This window comes from Choloepus didactylus, chromosome 24 (assembly GCF_015220235.1).
Source record: "Choloepus didactylus isolate mChoDid1 chromosome 24, mChoDid1.pri, whole genome shotgun sequence".
Classification (NCBI taxonomy): Eukaryota; Metazoa; Chordata; class Mammalia; order Pilosa; family Megalonychidae; genus Choloepus; species Choloepus didactylus.
Window position 1 is genome coordinate 24415519 of NC_051330.1, and position 6569 is coordinate 24422087.

Below are 6569 nucleotides of genomic sequence, written 5' to 3' on the forward strand. Positions count from 1 at the left end.
TGCACTAAAACTTCATCGATCACCTGACCTCCATAATCCCCTACTCTGACCGGTGGACCAGAGTGACATTTTGGGTCTCCTGGAATTAAAATCACTTCTGAGCCAGTGTCTAATAATTCGTGAAATATCTGAACATTTCCTTTTTCCCAAAGCACAGTTACCCTGATAAAAAGCCTTGGGGAAGGCTGGGAGGAAGAGTAACAGGATAAATTTTTGTCAGTGTAACAAGGTCCTTCCCCAAGTGTACCCAGCCTTCCCCTCATTCAAAGGGTTCTGGGTCTGTAACCTGCCTCAAGTCTGGGAATTGATTAAGGAGCCATGACTCTATGTTTTTGTAATTCACATTAGATTTTGTTCACTTGACCTAGAATTCTTCTGCTTATACAGATCAAACAAGAATTTGGTAGACTCCCCATCTATTTTAGTTCTAGGTATTCCTTAATCTATCCAATGCCATCAGTCTCTGTGAATCAGATTATTTTGTCTGCTGCTTTGAGCCTGTTGTCCATTATGACAGCCATGCCCACATCTTTGGTGATTAACTGCTGCCACGTGGCTTCTGCCAATTTGGGATCCAATTATCCCCATTGTGTTTAAGGATTACAGCTCAGTGACAGCAGTTCCCATAGTGATATCTGACCTACAGAGAAGGGTAACTACAGAGCCCTTAAAGGATAATGGAGGTAGTCTCACAAATTTATTCCTCACAATCCTTTTGAAAGGTGTGTCCTCTGGACATTCCTGGGATGTATGAGCAGGTCTTCCATGATAAGTCCATTCTAACATTCCAATCTCTCTAAGCCTTTAAATCCCCTCCTCTACATTATACCAGGGCAGTTCTGGCATTTTAACCTCAGATAATGGCCACCTTTTGACCCCTGTTTCAGCCAAGCACCCAAACTGTTAACTTGCTTTCTAATCCCTCAAGCTACAACATTGAATGCAGAATCTCGGTTTAGTGGCCCATGTCAATAAATTCAACCCGATCATACTTTATATTCCTTCCACCATTATCCCGCACCCTTAATATCCATTCCCACACATATTCCCCTGATTTCTGTGTCTATAAATCAGAAAACTCATGCAGTTCTTTTGGCCTGTAACATCCTTCCTCATGGGTCACACTTTGTACCTCATCCTTCAGGGTTTGTTGGGACTTTAGTTTAGCTATGGGTCTTGAAGAAAAGAGTGGTGGTGGGGGTGGGTCATGAAAAGGATTAGCAGTATCCTTCAAACCAGTTACCTCAGGACATACTGTTGCAGTTTCATCTTGTCATACAGAGGAGTGAGGGCTGTTTCCTCAGGGGAGGTGTTTACAGATGTAGCAGGCACTGAAGGGTTATTCTCTCTAGGTGGAGGTTGGATGGCAGGCTCCTCAGGGAAGACTGGAGGTCAGGAAGCTATTTCCTCAAAGCATGCTGGAGGTTGGGTAGCTGTCTCCTTAGGGCAGGCTGGAGATGGGGGGGGGGCTGTTTCCTTAGGGCAGACCATTACAGGTATATCTAACAAAGACTCAGCAGAATCCAGGGTTCCAATCTCCCCACTGCCATTATTATCAATGCCCTCATCCCAAATTTCAGGATCCCATTTTATCCAATCAATGCCTTTACTTTAACCTGCGAGGTTGAGATTTTAATTTACATTGTAAATCTTTTACCCACACGATGAGACTCTGGGTCTGGTTTTCAGAAATCTCAAGTCTGCAGCCACAAGAAATAAGATTTTCTTTCAGGGCACACATAGAAACCTTTACATCTGTCATACAGCATTGAAGTTTCAAATTTGAAACCTTCATCTCATTCCTTTCTCTTATAACTTTATCCAGGGTTATCTAAGAGCAACCAGCCAACATCATTATAACTCCACAAAAGTCTGTTAAAGTGCTGAAAACACTGTCACCCAGAGCATTTCCTCATTCAAGAGTGTGATTAGGAGAATCAAATAGTGATATTTTGTGTATCTCCATTGCCAACTCACGCCATGGACTGTCAATGCCATCTTGATTATTGGAAATGGAGTTGTTAGTGTCTTTGAATCTAATCAGAGTAGAAAACAAATTGTAAAGCCCATTTTAAGATTCTGTTTCACAAGAACCACCCACTTCTGGTACCAAGGTATATTAGGGTTCTTTAGGGAAACAGAACCAACATGAGATATCTGTAAATATGAGATTTTATAAATGTGTCTCACACAACTGTGGGGATGCATGAGTCCAAATTCCATAGGACAGGATGCATGAGTCCAAATTTGGTAGGGCAGAATTCACAAGTCCAAATTCTGTAGGGCAGACAGTGAGCTGGCAACTCCAATGAATGTCTTCACTGAACTCTCCAGCAGAGGCTGGCTGGCTGAAGAAGACATGAAAGTTCTCTCTCTTCTCCCTTAAAAGTCCAACTGATTGGATTAAGTCCAGCTGATTGAATTCTTTCATTGTGAAAGACATGCCCTTCACTGATGTAATCAGCCACAGATACAGTCAATTGACTGATGATTTAATAAACCAGCCTTCTGGTTTATTAACTAGGCACAAATGTCCTTGCAGTAATGGTTAGGCCAGTGCTTCCTTTACCAGACACCTGGGCCCCATTACCTTGCCAAGTTGACACATGACCTTAACCATCAAAGCCCCCATTATTGACCTATAGTATTGATGTGGTACATTTGTTACTGTTGATGAAAGATTATTAAAATATTATTAAGTATAGTCCATAGTTTGCAATAGGTATGTTTTTTCCCATATGCTCCTCTATTATTGACTCCTTGTAATAGTGTCATACATTTGTTCTAATTCATGAAAGAACTTTTCTATATTTGTACAGTTAATCATGGATGTTTTCCACTGCAACTTTCACTGTATTATATATCCCCATGTTTTATCCTCCAAGTTTTCTTCTGGTGACATACATGACTCTTAACATTCCCTTTCGACTACACTCACACACCATTCAACACTGTTAATTATTCTCACAATAATGTGCTACCATCACCTCTGTCCATTTCCAAATGTTTAAGTACAACATAGTTATAAATTCTGCACATATTAAGCAACTGCTCCTCATCCTTTAGCCTCATTCTGTATTCTGTTAACCTGTATTCTATATTTTATGAGTTATATATTATTAGTTCATATCAGTGAGATCATACAGTATTTGTCCTTTCTTGTTTGACTTATTTCACTTATCATAATGTCTTCAAGGTTCATCCATGTTGTTGCATGTTTCAGGATGTCCTTCCTTCTTAGCAGTGAATAATATTCCAATATATGCATATACCACATTTTGTTCATCCATTCATCATTTGATGGATATTTGGTTTTTTTCCATCTTTTGGCAACTGTGAATAATACTGTTATGAACATGGGTGTGCAAATGCCTACTCATTACTCTTAAGTCCCTGGTCAGCCATGATCCAGCCCAGGTCCCTTTCTCCCCCACAGGCAGAATAGACATGAATCTAGTTACTTTGGCACACATTCAGATCCTTTCCATTCCCAGAAGCTGGCCTGTAATCTACCTGTCCAGGCCAGGGTTCTTCCCAGTTATAGAGTCAGGCTTGGAACACCAAAAGTGGGGTTCCTTCTTTTCAATACATTTTGGTCAATATGTTCATTATTGCCTATACTAGTCATCTTCTCTAAAACACCTCTCTCCTAGTTTTTCTTAACACAAGGTCCTCTTCTCTGTATACAGGCCTCAAGTCAGACAGGTTTCCTCACTTTGTTATCAACAGGCATATATTAAGTTCCACCCACATCCAGGACCTTCTTCTCCCTACCCATACCTGAGTCCTGCTGTTCTGCCATTAGTCTTCTATAAGTGTGGCCTCTACTCTGTCACTCCCACAGCTGGGTTACTCCCTTTTCTGTAGACTCAACCAGCACTCTCCTCTTCTTTCTCATTACAGGAATCTCACTTTACATAAGCTCGAGTCCTGTTCTTTTCAGTAGGTTAGTAGATCTATCTCCTTCTGTTTAACTTCTGCATAATACAGGATCCCATGGTGTGGAAACAATTACCTATGTATAGTGAGCACTTACTACATGTCATACACTCCTCCAAGCGCTAGGAATTTAGCAATAAACAAAACAAAATCCCTGCCTTCATGGAGCTCTATTCTGTCAGGAAAAGCCAATAATGAACAGATGAATGTACATTTCAATGTAATAATCCTCTTCTGCATTCCATGTGTCAGGTAACTCTTGTTTTTTTTTCTTTTTCTCTTTTACAGCTGCGCTTGTGAGAACAGATTATGTTGCCTGCTTCCCTCTGCATTTCTACTACCATTTCTTATCCCACTGTAATTGTGTGACCCAAATATCTCACTAAAACTACTGTGGGTAATACCACTGAGCTGCTTCATAAAAGTCCCTTAGGGGTTTATTATCTACATTTTACTTCAACTCTGCTTTTGATACCAGTCAAAAGCAGTGGGTCCTCTGCTTGATGCTCTTAAGTGACCAATTCCTGAAACACTGGAGTTTCAAATAAAGAGTTTATTGCTAGGTGTGAATCAGGGGATCATAGGGCCTATCAACCTAAAAATTTTGTCTCCCCAAACTGCATTAACTTTGATGGTGTTATAGTATCAAAGATGGACAGGTTTTAGAATAATGAGCATAATGGCTCAAGATGACAAGGTTAGAGATGATCTAATGATTAAGCATGCACAGAATGATTACATTCTTAGTCACAGAATGTATGTAAGAAATGGTGGCCTTAATAGGATGATGGGTGTGTTTTTTAGTATTATAATAAGGTATAGGTCACTTATGGGTTAAAGTTGAGGCTACTAAACATGTCAGGTGGGCCAATTTTGGTTAGATCCAGCTCCCTCTGGCAACGTAGTTTTAGAATTGGGGTGGGTTAGTTCTGGGCTGACTCAAGGCCCTTCATTATTAAACATTAGGGGCTGTCTTTGGTAATCATAAAACTCTAAAGTTGAAAAGCAGGGTAAGGGAGTACAAGCGGGGGTCAGTCACAAGGTTTCTGTAATCACAAGATAAAGGTTATGTAGTTAAAAATCATTATCAGAGATCAAGGCAGCTGGATTACAGTTCAGAAATTTAAATTATTTCCCTCTGGTTATCCTCATATAAAAGAAAGTAAAAAGAAATATTTATATAATGATTCAGTAATCATAATCATTTGTTATATTCTAACTTCTCAATTACACTTTCTGTAGTCACTGCTCTTCAAGTCTCCCCTAATTATCACCCACACCCTCATTAAGAGTGATACTGTATATCTTCAGGCCAAACCTTTCTCTCCAGCTCCAAACCCACATATTCAACTGCTTGCTGCATATCTCTACCTGAATGTCCCACAGGCATCTTTAATTCAATTAGAGTAAAACTTAACTCATCATCTGTGCTGGTTTGTATGTATTATGTCCCCCAGAAAAAGCCATATTCTTTAATGCAATCTTGTGGGGCAGACATATTAGTGTGGATTAGGTTGGAACCTATTGGTTCAGTATTTGCATGGTAGTGTGGCCATGCCCATTCAGCATGGGCCTTTGATTGATTTACTAGAGCTTTATATAAGCTCAGACATAAGGAGCTCATGGTAGTAGCTGAGACAGATATTTAGAAGATGGCCGTTGGAAGCTGATGCAGACATTTTGGAGAATGCCATTTTGAAACACAACCTGGAGCAAGCAGATGTCAGCCATGTGCCTTCCCAGCTAGCAGAGTGTTTCCTGGACACCATTGACCATCCTCCAGTGAAGGTACCCGATTGTTGATGCATTGCCTTGGACACTTTATGGCCTTAAGACTGTAACTGTGTAACCAAATAACCCCCTTTTATAAAAGCCAATCCATTTCTGGTGTTTTGCATTCTGGCAGCATTAGCAAACTGGGACATCATCATTCAACCCTCTTCTTTTTACCCCTGCTCCCTATATAGGCACAAGGCCCCCCTGTCCATGCACAGAGCCAGCCTCAGTCCTGCCCACACCAGTTTTCTCATCACTTCATGCAGGCCTCTCCACACATCTCTGCTTCAGTTAGGGCAATTCTCTTCAATCTAGCAGGCTTCCAGTGAGCCTTGCACAAACCTCACTCGTCCATATGAAGTCATGCAGTCTTCTGCTCAAACCCATCCACAGAGCCATTAATTTCCACCAGAGAGTTTTTAATTAAAGTTTGCCTTACTGCCTTGTTTGTTGTCCATCAAAGACTCCCCACTGCCTTAAAGCTGAGGCTATTACATTAGTACAGTCAGCCCATCATGACTCTAATTTTACAATTGCAAGGTAGTCATAGAAGGGATTCCTTAGAGCTACACTTACATCAAGATTTTCCAAATATATGTGTTCTGGAGCTTCAATTGCGAGATCTGGGACACATTCTCCTTATGAATATGGTTGCCAGATTTAGCAAATAAAAATATAGGACACCCAATTAAATTTTAAGTCTTTCTAATTGCCTATACATATACACATTGAGATAAAAGAAAAAACATTGTATTGGATATACTTATACTAAAAGTTATTATTTTTTATCTAAAATAAATAAGTATCCAAATTACATATCTATTTCCTTAATTACATTTCTGGGATGATTTGAC